The sequence below is a fragment of the Hemitrygon akajei genome, chromosome 3, assembly GCF_048418815.1.
Source record: "Hemitrygon akajei chromosome 3, sHemAka1.3, whole genome shotgun sequence".
NCBI lineage: Eukaryota > Metazoa > Chordata > Chondrichthyes > Myliobatiformes > Dasyatidae > Hemitrygon > Hemitrygon akajei.
The window spans coordinates 205,116,395-205,133,407 of NC_133126.1; the positions used below are offsets into that span (position 1 = coordinate 205,116,395).

The following is a 17,013-nucleotide window of genomic DNA, read 5'->3' on the forward strand; positions in this document are numbered from 1 at the left end:
CAGAAAGCAAACTTGGAACACTACAGCACAGTACAGGTCCTTTGGCCCACAAAGTTGTGCCAATCTTTTTGCCCGACTCCCAAGATCGCTCTCACCCTTCTCTGCTACAAAACCCTCCACATTTCTATCATCCATGTGCCTCTCTGAGAGACTCTTGAATATCTCTAATGCAGTGGTCCCCAACCACCGGGCCACAAAGCATGTGCTATCGGGCCGCGAGGAAATGATATGATTTGGCAATATGAAACAGTATGAGTCAGCTGCACCTTTCCTCTTACCCTGTCACGCCCACTGTTGAACTTGAACGCACACGAGGTCATCCGTTGGTCATTAACCTATAACTACAGTCGGCCCTCCTTATCCGTGGATTCCGCATGCGCGAATTCAACCAACCACGGATCGTGAAAACCTGGAAGTGCTCTTCCAGCACTTGTTGTTCGAGCACGTACAGACTTTTTTTTCTTGTCATTATTCCCTAAACAATGCAGTATAACAACCATTTTACATAGCATTTATATTGTATTAGGTATTATAAGTAATCTAGGGATGACAAAGTATACGGGAGGACGTGCGTGGGTTATCGTGCATTGGGATCGAAAATAATTGGAAGTTCTTGTACTAAGTAAGTCAGAACAGGTACTTCCAGAATTATTTAGTGTCAGTTAGTCAAATGTTTGTCTTAGTATATAGTACATATTTTACCTATAAAACACTTAAGAACGTATGTTCCAACGCCGGACTCGGGAACGGAAGTTCTCGGAACTCGGGACAGGTCGCTCCCGAGTGCGCTCTCCACCGTGCTGGGTTGATGTGGAGGATCAAAAACCCAAAACCCAATAATTAAACCACTGCATTGCTTAGTAATAATTGTAGCTTTCATCTGGGCAGGGCCTTTCTCGCTTTATCCTTTAAAATTGTTCCGATCGTTGACCGACGTAACCTAACCCTTTTCCAATGACCGATGGCGATTCACCTCTTTCCGATGGCTTTATTATTTCCACTTTATTTTCAATCGCGATCGTGATTATTTTCGTGAACAGAAACATTGTGCATTCAGAGCTCTGGCACCAGGTCCTAATGTCCACTGCACTGAGACAGGTTAAATAAGGTCTGGGGTTCTGCTGGGTCCTAAAGTCTAGCAGATTGAGACAGGTTGAATAAGGGACTTGAGCATCCGCGAATTTTGGTATCCGCGAGGGGTCCCGGAACCAATCCCTCGCGGATAAGGAGGACTGACTGTACTCGATGAGTAAAAAAAAACAAACATCGCTTGAGAGTTTCTTTGGAAGAGATGGTAGGGGACATAAAAGGCCTAATGATGATGATAACACAGAGACAGCTGAGGCCGAGACTGCAAAAAAAAAGCTTCCTTCAACAGAAAATACAACGAGTCGTACATAAAATATGGCTTTAATGCGACTGGTAATTAGCATGCTCCAAGCCCTCTGTGTGTGATGTGTGGAGAGAAGCTGTCTTAATGAGGCAATGAAGCCCTCAAAACTGCTTTGGCACCTTGAGTCCAAGCACCCTGCACTTAAAGACAAGGCCGTTGAGTTTTTTGAGCAGAAAAAACGTGAGCAAACAGGACAGAAGCAAGTGCTGAGAGCCACCACCTCCACAAGTGCTGCTGCTCTGAGAGCGTCGTGCTTAGTGGCGAGCCGTATTGCTAAGGCGAAGAAGCCTTTCAATGTTGGTGAAGAATTGATTCTGCCTGCTGCCAAGCACATGTACTGTGAACTGTTGGGAGGAGAAGCTGCAGCTAACAAGATGGCACAGGTTTCTCTTCCAGCTACCACAGTTTCAAGGAGAATCGATGACATAGTGGAGGACATCGAAGCACAGCTGTTGGAACGGCTTAACGAGCCACCATGGTATGCTATCCAGGTCAACGAGTCTACCAGTGTTGACAACAAGGCAATACTGTTGGTTTATGTGCAATATATATTTCAAGATGATGTGCACGAGGATATGTTGTGTGCACTGCCGCTGCCAACTAACACAACTGGGGCAGAACTATTCAAGTCTTTGAATGATTACATGTCAGGCAAACTGGACTGGTCATTCTGTGTTGGAATATGCACAGACGGGGCTGCAGCTATGACTGGACGGCTGTCTGGTTTCACTACCCGAGTCAAAGAGGTTGCTCCTGAATGCCAGTCTACACACTGTGTCATACACAAGGAAATGCTGGCTATCCGAAAAATGTCATCTGATCTTAACAGCGTGTTGAGTGACGTTGTTGAAGTTATCAATCACATCAAAGCAAAAGCCCTTAACTCACATCTGTTTGAGCAGCTTTGTGAGGAAATGGATGCAGAGCACAACTGCCTTCTCTCACACACTGACGTCAGGCGGCTATCAAGGGGGAGAGCCCTGGCCAGAGTTTTTGAGTTAAGAGAGCCGCTACAGAGATTTCTTTCAGGAAAAAAGTCACCACTGGCAGCACACTTCAGTGACGAGGAGTGGATAGCAAAACTTGCTTATCTGTGTGACATCTTCAACCTGCTCAATGAACTCAATTTGTCACTTCAGGGGAGAATGACAACTACCTTCGAGTTGGCAGATAAAGTGTCTGCTTTCAAAGCCAAACTGGAACTGTGGGGACAGCGAGTGGACAGGGGCATATTTGCCATGTTCCGAACGTTAACTGGGATTTTGGGAGAGGCTGAGGCTGCATCATCCTTCTCACAGCTGGTGCGCGATCACCTATCTTCGCTGTCGACAGAATTCGAGCTTTAGTTCCCAACCGCAAATGACCCAAGACATGCAAAGGAATGGGTCCGTGACCCATTTGTGAATATCCCCGGTGAATCATCCACGTCAGCGCAGGAAGAAGATCAACTCCTCAAGCTTGCAAATGACAGTGGGCTGAAAAGTGTGTTTGACATAACATCTCTGCCGGCATTCTGGATCAAAGTCAAGGCTGAATATCCTGTGACAGCCACGAAAGCACTGAAAACGTTGCTTCCATTTCCAACATCATATCTCTGTGAAGCGGGGTTTTCTGCAATGAATGCAACAAAAACTAAATTGCGGAATAGACTGGACATGAGGAACCCCCTTCGACTATTGCTGTCTCCCATCACCCCTCGATGGGACCGTCTTGTTGCAGGGAAATAAGCCCAGGGCTCCCACTGATTCAGTGATATTGGTGTGTTGTATTGGTATTTTATATGTTCATACGAAGAAAATATATGCTGTGTGTTTAATATCCAAACGTTACTTAAAATGTTATGATGCTATTGACTTATAAGTGACTTATAACTGATTTATCACTATATTCATGTGGGAAAATATGCGTTGTGTTTAATATTAAATTCGTTAGATAAACCCTTTTAGAAACGAAATTGAGTGTATTGGCCACTTTTAAGTGACTTACAGTTGACTTATCACATATATTCCGGTCGTGATTAACACCCCTTCCCCCCCCCCCCCACCCCCCCCCCCATCGACCTGTCCACAAGAATATTGTCAATATTAAACTGGTCCGCGGTGCAAAGAAGGTTGGTGACCCCTGCTCTAACGTAGCTGCCTCTACCACATTTTACACACCCACCACTCTCTGTGTAAAATAAAACACCCCTGACATCCCCCCTCCTGTACTTTCTCCTTAAAATGATGCCCCCTCGTATTAGCCATTTCTCTCCCGAAGAAAGAGATAAGGCTTTCAACTTGATCCATGCCTCATCGTCTTGTACGCCTCAGTCAAGTCGCCTCTCATCTTCCAGCACTCTAAAGAGAAAAGTCCTAGCTCACTCAGCCTATCCTCATTAGACACGCTCTCTAATCTAGGCAGCTCCCTGGTAAATCTCCTCTGCACTCTCTCTAAAGTTGATCAGAAAAAGAAGACATTTTACAAATGCTAGAAATCTTGTAAAATATACAGAAAATTCTTCCCATTCTTTGTGAGGGAAAAAAAACCTACCTCTGCTATCCCCCCATATCCCCAGTACTTTCCTCCAATCAACTTATAATTGTGCTCCCTTGTTTTAGCCATTTCCACCCAGGGAGAAAAGGATAATCTTTCCCAAACCACCCCCCCCCCCCCCCCAAACAGTTGCACTGCCCTGCATCATCTGCCTGCTACCTGCCACCCCCACGGCGGCTCTCCGGCATCTCCCCAACAGGCCTGCAGTCATAACAGCTGCACTGACCCCGGAGAGCCGGCTTCACATTCTCCTCAATCCAGGCGTGTTTTTGCAAATGAATGGCCAGCAGTGGAAAACTGGACTCATTAGCTGCCACACAGCCCTGATTGTATGGTTGGCTCTGGAGACTCCATAAGTCGGCTGGTTCTCCCACAGGAACCCCCTGCAGTAAACTCAGCCAGCTCCAGTATCCAGCACACCTTCAAAAGATTAAAAAATGTATGAATTACAATAAGAAATAGAAAAAATCAAATTACACAAGTAGTGCAAAAAGAGACCAGTAAAAGAAAAGGAAATGGTGAGGAAGTGTTGGCGGGTTCACTGTCCGCTCAGAAATCTGACGGTGGAGGGGAAGAAGCTGTCCCTGAAATGTTGAGTGTGTGTCTTCAGGGTCCTGTGCCTCCTCCCTCATGGTAGCAATCAGAAGAGAGTAGGTCATGGTAGTGTAGCAGTTTACACAACAGTATTACAGCTCGTGGCATCAGAGTTCAGAGTTCAATTCTGCGCTGCTCTGTAAGGAGCCTCTGTTCTGTCCGTGACATGTGTGGATTTTCTCTGGGTGCATCGGACTCCCCTCACCGTCGATAGTCAAACAGAGAAGTTAATTGGTCATTACAAATTGTCCCATGATTTGGGTTTGCTGGGGAGGCGTAGCTTGAAGGGCTGCTCTGTGCTCTATCACTAACACTGAATCAAAATGAGAGGTGACCTGATGAGAGGCATTGATCGTGTGGATAGTCGGAGGCTTTTTCCCAGGGCTGAAATGGTTGCCACAAGAGGACACAGGTTTAAGGTGATGGGGAGTAGGTACAGAGGAGATGTCAGGGGTAAGTTTTTTACTCAGAGAGTGGTGAGTGCGTGGAATGGGCTGCCGGCAATGGTGGTGGAGGCGGATATGATAGGGTCTTTTAAGAGATCCTGGACAGGTACATGCTCAGAAAAGTAGGGTGTTATGGGTAATCCTAGGTAATTTCTAAGGCATGGACACATTCGGCACAGCTTTGTGGGTCGAAGGGCCTGTATTGTGTTGTAGCTTTTTTGTGTTTTCTAAAACTGTCCTGGGTGATGCAGCCAGTTAGAATGCCTCTATCCGTAGACATCTGTGAGAGCCTTTGGTGGTAGCAATGAGAAAAGGGCATCTCCTGGATGATGGAGGCCCTTCATAACAGATGCTGCCTTTTGAAGTTCAAGTTGTCATTCAACCAGACGTGAATACCCATGGATACAGCTAACTGAAACTGCGTTACTCTGGGGCCAAGTTGTGAAACAGTGCAACAGTCACACACAGCACAAGGCACATATAAGATAGCAAGCATTATTAGCTATCATTAAAATACAGTCACACAAAAAAATATAGCCCTAGACCCCGAATCTATGAATGTTGCAGCAGTCTGCAGTCAAACACAATACAATTTGCCTTCTGCCCAGTGAACACTGGGGGGCAGCACTGACTCCAGCATGGGCACTGCGCCAAACTGCCTCTGTTGGAGTGCACCAACTCCGATGCCTCTCTCCTGGGGGGGCCTGAGGCCTGGTCCTCTCTACAACCGAGGCCACACAACCCCCCTGCCCTCTGCACATTTACTTCCTGCATCAACTCCTCTGAAGCCCCTCAGACACGGTCAGTGGCCAAACCGCACCAAGTCTGGCTCCTTCAGTTTCTCTGCCAATGAACAACTCACTGATGGGGTAAACCTGCAGTACCTTCAGTTCTTAATGTCCAGCAGGGTCTTGCCATCATGAAGTACCTTTTAAAAAGGACAATAGCACCTTTGGTTGATTCTGTAAAGCTGCTGTGATCAAAAACGCCATCGTGTTACTGGAAGATCCTTCTGAAGATGTCCTCAGTGCTGGAGAGGCTGGTGCTCATGTTAGATATGGAAGTGCAGCCTTGTGATTGCTGTTAGAGAATCATGGCTGATCTCCCTAAAGGCAGCTGTCTCTGTGGCCCTCACAGATCTGGAAATACAGGCGGGGGGGGATTGGGGATGACTGACCGAGATGGTGGCCAGGATAAGACCATAAAAACAGAAATAGCCATTCCATCATGGCTGATCCATTATCCCTCTGAATCCCATTCTCTTGCCTTCTCCCTGACTAATCAAGAACCTGTTAACCTCAGCTTTAAATATACCCAATGCCTTGGCCTCCACAGCCATCTGTGGCAATGAATTCCACTGATTCACCACCCTTTGACTAAAGAAATTCCTCCTCATCTCCTCCGTTCAAAGTAGATGTCCCTCTAATCTGAGGCTGTGCCCTCGTCATAGACTCCCCACTGTAGGAAACATCCTCTCCACTCTCCACACCTTTTGATAAAATGGCGGCACGTGCAAATGCAGCAGTCTCTCAAAGGCCACCCAAAGGTGCTTTTTCTCTTCATAAATTATTTTTCACAATTCAAAGACAATTCTGTTCCACTTCGGGTACTGCTGGGCTAATCCATCAGTGAGCTGCTCTTTGACCAGAGAAGCTGGACTGGTGTTGGAGGAAGAGCTGGCCGAGGTGTCGAAAGTCGGCCGAGACGTTGGAGAAGGAGCCTGTTCGGATTTCAAAGAAGCCCGCTGATGAGTCGGAGAAGCCGGATTGGGTACAGAGGAGCTGACCTGGCTGTAGACCATGTTGCTGCCCGCTACTCGTAAGCATCGGAGTTGGTGCAGTACAAACGTGGGAGCTTGTCTCAGACATTTCACTTGCAATCGCAAGACTCTTGGACAGTGATAATGTAAGTTGCCTCGAGCCTGTTACTCTTGTCTAGTGGAGGGGCAGACAACAGGGGAGCTGTGTAGTCTCGGTTGTTGCGAGAACTAGGCCTCAAGCCTTGGGCTTGACTGCTGCTGCAGACCAGGTGAGAGATGAGGTCTTGGACTGTAGATGTTTTTTATGTGAGTATGCTTCTTTGCTCAATATTTGAATTATGTTACTCGCTATTTTTGAATGTTTGCTTCCTCTTTTGAATGTTTCGCACCTTGGCCCCAGAGGAACGCTGTCTCATTCAGCTGTACATACATATGGTTTTAATAATAATTAAACCTGATTTAATACTCCATGGGTCTTTCAATTATCCAGAATCGGAATCAGGTTTATTATCACTGGCATATGACGTGAAATTTGTCAGCAGCAGTTCAATGCAGTACATAACAGAAGAAGAAAAATTAATAAATAAACAAGTAAATCTTATTCTGTATACTTTATACAGTATACGTATATTGAATAGATTAAAATCATGCAAAAAACAGAAATCCTATAAAAAAAAAGTGAGGTGTCCAAGGGTTTAATGTCTATTTAGGAATCAGATGGCGGAGGGGAAGAAGCTGTTTCTGAATCACTGAGTGTGTGTCTTCAGGCTTCTGTATCTCCTAAAGCAGTGAGAAAAGAGCATGCCCTGGGTGCTGGAAGTCCTTAATAATGGACGCTGCCCTTTTGAGACACCACTCCTTGAAGATGTCCTGGGTACTTTGTAAGCTGGTACCCAAGATGGAGCTGATTAAATTTACATCCCTCTGCAGCTTCTTTTGGTCCTGCGCAGTAGCCCCTCCCCCCCATACCAGACGGCGATGCAGCCTGTTCTCCACGGTACGTCTATAGAAATTTTTGAGTGTATTTGTTGACATACCAAATCTCTTCAAACTTCTAATGAAGTATAGCCACTGTCTTGCCTTCTTTATGACTACATCGATATGTTGGGACCAGGTTAGATCCTCAGAGATCTTGACACCCAGGAACTTGAAGCTGCTTACTTTCTCCACTTCTGATCCCTCTATGAGGATTGGTATGTGTTCCTTTGTCTTACCCTTCCTGAAGTCCACAATCAGCTCTTTTGTCTTACTGACGTTGAGTGCCAGGTTGTTGCTGTGGCACCATTCCACTGGTTGGCATATCTCAGTCCTGTACGCCTTCTTGTCACCACCTGAGATTCTACCAACAATGGTTGTATCATCAGCAAATTTATAGATGGTATTTGAGCTATGCTTAGTCACACAGTCATGTGTATATAGAGAGTAGAGCAGTGGGCTAAGCACACATCCCTGAGGTGCACCAGTGTTGATCATCAGTGAGGAGGAGATTATCACCAATCCGCACAGATTGTGGTCTTCTGGTTAGGAAGTCGAGGATCCAATTGCAGAGGGAGGTACAGAGGCCCAGGTTCTGTAACTTCTCAATCAGGATTGTGGGAATGATGGTATTAAATGCTGAGCTATGGTCGATGAACAGCATCCTGGCATGGGTGTTTGTGTTGTCCAGGTGGTCTAAAACTGTGTGGAGAGCCATTGAGATTGCGTCTGCCGTTGACATATTGTGGCTATGGGCAAATTGCAATGGGTCCAGGTCCTTGCTCAGGCAGCAGTTCAGTCTAGTCACAACCAACCTCTCAAAGTATTTCTGTACTGTACTGTCGATGTGTTACCGGGCGATAGTCATTAAGGCAGCTCATGTTATTCTTCTGAGCAACTGGAATATTCAATAGGTTTCTCTGAGATCCCCTCATTTTTCTAAACTGCAGCAAGTACAGGCCCAGAGCTATCAAACACTCCTCACATTCCTAGAATCATTGGATTTCTTTTTTAAGTGTTGAACCTTGGAAGGGGAAATATCTCTGCATCCTTTCATTCCTGGAATCATTCTTGTGAACTGCTCCAATGGCAACACATCCGCTCACAGGTGTGGTCTGGCCAGTGCCCATCCGGCCTCAGAATTCGAGGTTGACTGTCCAGGACTGAGCTTGAGAATTCCCATTGATTCATTACTGTCCATACACATCAAATCATCATACAGGTAGAACAGAAAAGGCATTTGTCAGTCATTCTGGGTCCCTTATCGAAGTAAAGGCATTGGAGAGGGTACAGACGACATTAGAAACAGGAGCAGGAGTCGGCCATCTGGCCCATCGAGCCTGCCCCGCCATTCGATAAGATCATGGCTGATCTGACCATGGACTCATCTCCACCTACCTGCCTTTTCCCCATAACCCTTAATTCCCCTGCTATGTGAAAATCTATCCAACGTTGTCTTAAATATATTTATATTTACTGAAGTAAATTTAACTGAGGAACATGAATCTGGGAATGAAGGGGTTAATGTATACAAAGTGTTTGATGGTCCTGGGCCTGTGCTCGCTGGAATTTAGAAAAATGGGCGGGAATCTCATTGAAACTTATTTCATATTGAAAAGTTTAGATAGAGTGGATGTGATGAGGATGTTTCCTATAGTGGGAGAGGGTGGTGAATCTATGGAATTCACTGCCACAGGCGGCTGTGGAGGCCAAGTCATTGGGTATATTTAAAGTGGAGTTTGATAGGTTCTTGATTAGAAACATAGAAACATAGAAAATAGGTGCAGGAGTAGGCCATTCGGCCCTTCGAGCCTGCACCGCCATTCAATATGATCATGGCTGATCATCCAACTCAGAACCCTGTACCTGCTTTCTCTCCATACCCCTGATCCCTTTAGCCACAAGGGCCAAATCTAACTCCCTCTTAAATATAGCCAATGAACCGGCCTCAACTGTTTCCTGTGGCAGAGAATTCCACAGATTCACCACTCTCTGTGTGAAGTTTTTCCTCATCTCGGTCCTAAAAGGCTTCCCCTTTATCCTTAAACTGTGACCCCTCGTTCTGGACTTCCCCAACATCGGAAACAATCTTCCTGCATCTAGCCTGTCCAATCCCTTTAGAATTTTATACGTTTCAATAAGATCCCCCCTCAATCTTCTAAATTCCAGTGAGTAGAAGCCTAGTCGATCCAGTCTTTCTTCATATGAAAGTCCTGCCATCCCAGGAATCAATCTGGTGAACCTTCTTTGTACTCCCTCTATGGCAAGAATGTCTTTCCTCAGATTAGGGGACCAAAACTGCACACAATATTCTAGGTGCGGTCTCACCAAGGCCTTGTACAACTGCAGTAGAACCTCCCTGCTCCTGTACTCAAATCCTTTTGCTATGAATGCCAACGTACCATTTGCCTTTTTCACCGCCTGCTGTACCTGCATGCCCACCTTCATTGACTGGTGTACAATGACACCCAGGTCTCGTTGCATCTCCCCTTTTCCTAATCGGCTACCGTTCAGATAATAATCTGTTTTCCTGTTCTTGCAACCAAAGTGGATAACCTCACATTTATCCACATTAAATTGCATCTGCCATGAATTTGCCCACTCACCTAACCTATCCAAGTCACCCTGCATCCTCTTAGCATCCTCCTCACAGCTAACACTGCCGCCCAGCTTCGTGTCAGGGTGTCAAAGGTTACGGTGAGAAGGCAAGCGAATGGGGATGAGAGGGATAAATAATAAATTTTATGACATTTGCCAGTGATACTAAACCTGATTTTGATTCTAAATCGGGCATGAGGGAATGACACAGCAGACTTGATGGGCTGAATGGCCTAATTCTCCTCTTACGTCTTGTGGTGTTATGTAATTGAATGTCTCTGACCCATTCTGAGAGTTACCTGTAAGTGTACTTTCTGGTGGAAAAAAATCATTTAAAAGTGCAAATGCTTGCAGTCAGTCATCATTCCTTTCAAATATAAGACAGACCGTGTTTGAAAACTCACAGACTGTTAGAAACGTAATCAAAGTTCCTTCGGTGTCCCTCAGATGTTTGCTGCTCTTGGCTAGCGATCAGAGTGGCCTTGTGCAGCCCAGCATCAGTCTTGGCCACAGCGGCCAAAGCTTGGCTCTGATCGTGAGCTCAAGGGAGGCATTCCTGCATCTTGCTGAGGTGTCTTTGATTTTGCAAGCAAGTGGCCAGGCGGGTGGGCTGAAAAGGTGGTTGATCACATACAGAGTCCTCAATGGCCACGTGTATAGTTCCAGGTGACTGGATTACACATAGAACATTACAGCACAGTACAGGCCCTTTGGCCCATTGTGTCATGCTGACCTTTTAACCGACTCTAAAATCAATCTAACCCTTCCCTTCTACATATCACTGAATTTTTCCATCATCGATATGTCTATTTAAATGCATATAATATTTAACAAATGCCCCTAATGTATCAACCTCTACCACCACTCCCTGGCGGTGTGTTCCACATACCCACCACTCCACTGTAAAGAATTTACCTCTGACATCACCCCCCCCTCCCTGTACTTTCCTCCTATCACCTTGAAACTATGCCTGCTTGGTCCACCCGGGCAAAATGTCTCTGGATATGCACTATTTTATCATCTTTTACTGCTCTATTAATCACCTCTCATCCTGAGAAAGGGTCTTGGCCCGAAATATCAACTGTTTGCCCTCTTCCATAGATGCTGCCTGGGCTGCTGTGTGTTTTATGTGGGCACTTTATGTGAGTTACCTCCTCCTCCTGGGAAAAACCCCAGCATGCTCAACCTATTCTCATAAAACAAGCTCTCTAATCCAGACAGCATCCTGGTGAATCTCCTCTGCACCCTCTCTAATCCAGGCAGCATCCTGGTGAATCTCCTCTGCACCCTCTCTAATCCAGGCAGCATCCTGGTGAATCTCCTCTGCACCCTCTCTAATCCAGACAGCATCCTGGTGAATCTCCTCTGCACCCTCTCTAATCCAGGCAGCATCCTGGTGAATCTCCTCTGCACCCTCTCTAATCCAGGCAGCATCCTGGTGAATCTCCTCTGCACCCTCTCTAATCCAGGTAGCATCCTGGTGAATCTCCACTGCACCCTCTCTAATCCAGGCAGCATCCCGGTGAATCTCCTCTGCACCCTCTCTAATCCAGGCAGCATCCTGGTGAATCTCCTCTGCACCCTCTCTAATCCAGGCAGCATCCTGGTGAATCTCCTCTACACCCTCTCTAATCCAGGCAGCGTCCTGGTGAATCTCCTCTGCACCCTCTCTAATCCAGACAGCATCCTGGTGAATCTCCACTGCACCCTCTCTAATCCAGACAGCATCCTGGTGAATCTCCTCTGCACCCTCTCTAATCCAGGCAGCATCCTGGTGAATCTCCTCTGCACCCTCTCTGAAGCTTCCCCATCCTTCCTATAATGAGGCAACGAGAACTGAACACAACATTCCCAGTGTGGTGTAACTAATCTTATAGAAGTCCTCCATTACTTCACTGCCCTTGAACTCAAATCTCCCGACTAATGAAAGGCTAATACACTTTATGCCTCTGTAATCACCCTATCAATGTGCAGGCAACTTTGAGGGATGTTATTTCTTAGTTCAAGAAAGAGAGTTTGGATAGCCCTGGGTATTACTTCTCTGGTGGGCAAATTATTGGAGCAGGTTCTGAGACAGGGTATCCCATTCCTGCTCTGAATTCAGATATAGATAGAAAAATTGGAGGGCTATGTGGGAGGGAAAGGTTAGATTGCTTCTAGAGAAGGTCAGCACAACATTGTGGGCAGAAGGGCCTGTTACTGTGATGTAGCATTCAATGTTCCATGTTAAAAATTAGCATGTAATGTGTCATTTGCTTCAACAACCAACACACTCCAAGGATTGCTGGGGACAGCCTGTCTGGCTTTGACATAGCATGCCCACAACTCATTGATCCTAACCGGTATGTCTTTTTGGAATGTGGGAGGAAACTGGATCACCCGAAGGAAACCCACACTGGCACTGGGAGAAAGTATTATCTCTGCACGGACTGCAGTGGGAATGGCTGGCACTGTAAATTGTTACACTAACTGCTGGGCTACTCTGCTGACCATAAACACATGGGAGCAGAATTAGGCCATTCAGCCCATTCAATCATGGCTGATTTATTATCCCTCTCAACACCATTCTTCAGCCTTCTCCGTGTAATCTTTGATGCCCTGATTAATCAAGACCCTATCAGCATCCATTTTAAATACACCCAATGACTTGGCCTCCACAGCCATCTTTGGCCATGAATTACACAGATTCACCACGCTCTGTCTAAAGAAATTCCTCCTCATCTCTGTACTAAATGAACGCCCTTATTTCTGAGGCTGTGCCTTCTGGTCCTAGACTCCCCAGTCACTATAGGGAACATTTATAGATAGAGTGCAGGACAGGTCCTTCCAGACAATGAGCTGTGCTGCCCAGCAACCACTGATTTAACCCTAGCCTAATCACAGGACAATTTGCAATGAGCAATTAATCTACTCAGTGGAACGTCTTTGGACTGTGGGAGGAAACCAGAGCACGCGGGGGAAACCCATGCACAGACGGGGAGAACGTGCAAACTTTCAAACTCAAACTCCACCCCCAGCTTTAATAGTGTCACACTAACCACAATGCTAGCGTGGTACCCATACTCTCTCAGCCTTCTGAGAGCTCGTGCGCAGGCTGTCATCTGCATCAATACTTGGGTAATGAGAGGAAAGAGTGAGCTGGTGTTTGATTCCCAAATTCCTGTGGAGGAAAATGCAGCTCAGCAGGCACGTGAACAGCTGCTGATCGTGTGCCCGATCTTTCAAAGGACCCATTCACCATGTCTTTCGGATATAGGCCCTTGGATCGAGCATTGCTGCGGTCCCCACAGTGGGACCTGTTTAGAAGGTCTACATACCGCTCTCTTTTGATGTGAAGTTGGCCAGAGAAGCTTTTTTTTTCCAGAGGTGGCATGGTTTCTGAGAAGCCGGAAGGCAAGAATGTGAGGCTTGTGCTGAATGCTGTGATGTTGAGAACTCCACACAATGTCCTTTCACAGACCAGGCTGCTGGTAGAGTGTGCACAATTTGCTGCACAGATTGTGTGGGTGAGGGCCTCTTGCCTCAGGAGCAGAATCTGAATCCAGTCTATTATCAGAAGTCGGTGTTGTGAAATATGTGGCTTTGTGACAGGAGGCATAGCGGTTAGCACAATGCTATTACAGCTCAGGGTGACGGTGTTCAATTCCCGCATCTTCTGTAAGAAAGTTCATATAGAAACATAGAAACATAAAGAATAAGTGCAGGAGTAGGCCCTTCGGCCCTTCAGGCCTGCACCGCCATTCAGTATGATCATGGCTGATCATCCAACTCAGAACCCTGTACCTACTTTCTCTCCATACCCCCTGATCCCTTTAACCACAAGGGCCATATCTAACTTCCTCTTAAATATAGCCAATGAACCGGCCTCAACTGTTTCCTGTGGCAGAGAATTCCACAGATTCACCACTCTCTGTGTGAAGAAGCTTTTCCTCATCTCGGTCCTAAAAGGCTTCCCCTTTATCCTTAAACTGTGACCCCTCGTTCTGGACTTCCCTAACATCGGAAACAATCTTCCTGCATCTAGCCTGTCCAATCCCTTTAGAATTTTATACGTTTCAATAAGATCCCCCCTCAATCTTCTAAATTCCAGTGAGTAGAAGCCTAGTCGATCCAGTCTTTCTTCATATGAAAGTCCTGCCATCCCAGGAATCAATCTGGTGAACCTTCTTTGTACTCCCTCTATGGCAAGAATGTCTTTCCTCAGATTAGGGGACCAAAACTGCACACAATATTCTAGGTGCAGTCTCACCAAGGCCTTGTACAACTGCAGTAGAACCTCCCTGCTCCTGTACTCAAATCCTTTTGCTATGAATGCCAACATACCATTTTCCTTTTTCACCGCCTGCTGTACCTGCATGCCCACCTTCATTGACTGGTGTACAATGACACCCAGGTCTCGTTGCATCTCCCCTTTTCCTAATCGGCCACCGTTCAGATAATAATCTGTTTTCCTGTTCTTGCAACCAAAGTGGATAACCTCACATTTATCCACATTAAATTGCATCTGCCATGAATTTGCCCACTCACCTAACCTATCCAAGTCACCCTGCATCCTCTTAGCATCCTCCTCACAGCTAACACTGCCGCCCAGCTTCGTGTCATCCGCAAACTTGGAGATGCTGCATTTAATTCCCTCGTCTAAATCATTAACATATATTTTAAACAACTGGGGTCCCAGCACTGAGCCTTGCGGTACCCCACTAGTCACTGCCTGCCATTCTGAAAAGGTCCCGTTTACTCCCACTCTTTGCTTCCTGTCTGCCAACCAATTCTCTATCCACATCAATACCATATCCCCAATACCGTGTGCTTTAAGTTTGCACACTAATCTCCTGTGTGGGACCTTGTCAAAAGCCTTTTGAAAATCTAAACATACCACGTTCACTGGCTCTCCCCTATCTACTCTACTAGTTACATCTTCAAAAAATTCTATAAGATTCGTCAGACATGATTTTCCTTTCATAAATCCATGCTGACTTTGTCCAATGATTTCACCCCTTTCCAAATGTGCTGTTATCACATCTTTGATAACCGAGTCTAGCATTTTCCCCACCACCGATGTCAGACTAACCGGTCTATAATTCCCCGGTTTCTCTCTCCCTCCTTTTTTAAAAAGTGGGGTTACATTAGCCACCCTCCAATCCTCAGGAACTAATCCAGAATCTAAGGAGTTTTGAAAAATTTATCACTAATGCATCCACTATTTCTTGGGCTACTTCCTTAAGCACTCTGGGATGCAGACCATCTGGCCTTGGGGATTTATCTGCCTTTAATCCCTTCAATTTACCTAATACCACTTCCCTACTAACATATATTTCCCTCAGTTCCTCCATCTCACTAGACCCTCGGTCCCTTACTATTTCCGGAAGATTATTTATGTCCTCCTTAGAGAAGACAGAACCAAAGTAGTTATTCAATTTTTCTGCCATGTCTTTGTTCCCTATGATCAATTCACCTGTTTCTGACTGTAAAGGACCTACATTTGTCTTCACCAATCTTTTTCTTTTCACGTATCTATAAAAGCTTTTACAGTCAGTTTTTATGTTCCCTGCCAGCTTTCTCTCATAATCTTTTTTCCCTTTCCTAATTAAGCCCTTTGTCCTCCTCTGCTGGTCTCTGAATTTCTCCCAGCCCTCAGGTGTGCTGCTTTTTTTTGCTAATTTATATGTTTCTTCTTTGGACTTGATACTATCCCTAATTTCCCTTGTCAGCCACGGGTGCACTACCTTCCCTGGTTTATTCTTTTGCCAAACTGGGATGAACAATTGTTGTAGTTCATCCATGCGATCTTTAAATGCTTGTCATTGCATATCCACCGTCAACCCTTTAAGTATCATTTGCCAGTCTATCTCAGCTAATTCACGTCTCATACCTTCAAAGTTACCCTTCTTTAAGTTCAGAACCTTTGTTTCTGAATTAACTATGTCACTCTCCATCTTAATGAAGAATTCCACCATATTATGGTCACTCTTACCCAAGGGGCCTCGCACAACAAGATTGCTAACTAACCCTTCCTCATTGCTCAATACCCAATCTAGAATGGCCTGCTCTCTAGTTGGTTCTTCGACATGTTGGTTCAGAAAACCATCCCGCATACATTCCAAGAAATCCTCTTCCTCAGCACCCTTACCAATTTGGTTCACCCAGTTCTCCCAGTGACCACATGGATTTCCTCCACGTGTCCTGGTTTCGTCCCACAGTTCAAAGGTTAATTGGTCATTGTAAGTTGTCTTGTGATTAAGCTAAGGGTTAAATAGGTGGAAGGGCCTGTACTACATTGTATATCTAAATAAAATACAATAAGTATGTTAAAAATTAAATTCAATAAGTAGTGCAAAAGGAGCAAAATAAAGAGAAAAAAGTGAGGTGGGTTCATTTTCCGTTCAGAGATCTGATGCATGCTGTTCCTCTCTGACTCTCAGTGCTTGAGTGATTTCACATGCTTCGATTTGGCCTTCTGAGAGCGTTCCTTAGCTCCTGCTAAAGAAGTATCGGATTATGTTGTTCACAGTGGGAGAGGGAAGGGTTGCAGACCTTAACACAGTGAATAACTGGTATACACAATACTCCAGATTTCAGCTCATTAATGCCACGTGTTACACCAGTATAATGTCCCGACGCAGCAGGTTCAGCAAATCCCGAGCTGCACACACGATGCAGAGGAATAAACAGTCAGTGTTCTGGCTGAGCCTGTTCTGCTGTATCCAGTGTTC

At 45.7% G+C, this 17,013-nt stretch overlaps 1 protein-coding gene across 2 annotated transcripts in view; it reads left to right on the forward strand.

The window, feature by feature from the left end:
• The window catches only part of p3h2 (prolyl 3-hydroxylase 2), a 146,950-nt gene that overhangs the window by 35,781 nt on the left and 94,156 nt on the right, over positions 1 to 17,013 (forward strand). The gene's annotated exons all lie outside the window — the stretch shown is intronic.